The following is a 1048-nucleotide window of genomic DNA, read 5'->3' as shown; positions in this document are numbered from 1 at the left end:
GCCTACTAACTAGTCTCCAGCAATTGGTGTACAGTTCGCAGCTTCGTCTTAGAGGGATAAGCGGCAACTTTAGCCGCACGAGATTCGGCAATAACAGGTCTGTGATGCCCTTAGATGTTATGGGCCGCACGCGTGCTACACTGAAGGGATCAACGTGTCCTCCCCCTCCGAGAGGAGCGGGTAACCCGTTGAAATCCTTTCATGATAGGGATTGGGTTTGCAATTGTCTCCCATGAACGAGGAATTCCCAGTAAGCGCAAGTCATGAGCTTGCGTTGATTACGTCCCTGCCCTTTGTACACACCGCCCGTCGCTACTACCGATTGAATGATTTAGTGAGGCCTTCGGACTGGCGCTCTTGGATGCCGGGCCCACGCGGTTCCGCCGCTGGGCTTTCGGCGCCTCGAGCTGACGGAAAGATGTCCAAACTTGATCATTTAGAGGAATTAAAAGTCGTAACAAGGTTTCCGTAGGTGAACCTGCGGAAGGATCATTAACGTGTTCGCCCGACGTTGGCAAAGACCAAAACCAAACACGCTGGGTGGCCGGGACTCAGACTGTCCCGATCTGGAATCCCATCATCCTTCCCTTCCTTCGCCTCGTGCGAGGCGAAGGCGAGGACCAAGCAGGCGTCGCTGGCGTGAGGCGGGCAGAGCATCCGCAGCGGGCAGAGCTTCCGACGCGCCAGCCGGCGACTACTCTTCTTAAACCAACCCTTCCCCGGGTGGAATAATCGTCTCCCGAGGCAGAGACGGCGGAAGTCTGCTGATGAGAGTCGGCAGCGTCCGACGTAAAACAAAAATACAACTCTTAACGGTGGATCACTCGGCTCGTGGGTCGATGAATACCGCAGCAAGTTGCGTGTCGGTATGTGAATCGCAAGAATACCAGAAACATCGACAAGTCGAACGCACATTGCGGCGGCGGCACTCTCATGTGCTACCGTCACTCCTACACGAGGGTCGGATATACATTCCATGCATCGGCTTTGTCAGCATTGATATCGACCGCATTGGGGAGTTTCGCCTGTTGTTACTAGCGGGCGTTCC

The 1048-nt window shown here is 55.1% G+C and overlaps 1 non-coding gene across 1 annotated transcript; it reads left to right on the top strand.

The window, feature by feature from the left end:
- The first annotated feature begins 804 nt into the window (after positions 1 to 804).
- Positions 805 to 964, top strand: LOC126991930 (5.8S ribosomal RNA). The gene has a single exon (XR_007745954.1). It is a non-coding gene; the product is annotated as a 5.8S ribosomal RNA (ribosomal RNA).
- The last annotated feature ends 84 nt before the right edge of the window (positions 965 to 1048 follow it).

The sequence above is a fragment of the Eriocheir sinensis genome, unplaced genomic scaffold (genome assembly GCF_024679095.1).
Source record: "Eriocheir sinensis breed Jianghai 21 unplaced genomic scaffold, ASM2467909v1 Scaffold366, whole genome shotgun sequence".
Lineage (NCBI taxonomy): Eukaryota > Metazoa > Arthropoda > Malacostraca > Decapoda > Varunidae > Eriocheir > Eriocheir sinensis.
The sequence above is the reverse complement of the archived record's forward strand: the minus strand, read 5'-3'. Positions and strand labels throughout refer to the sequence as shown.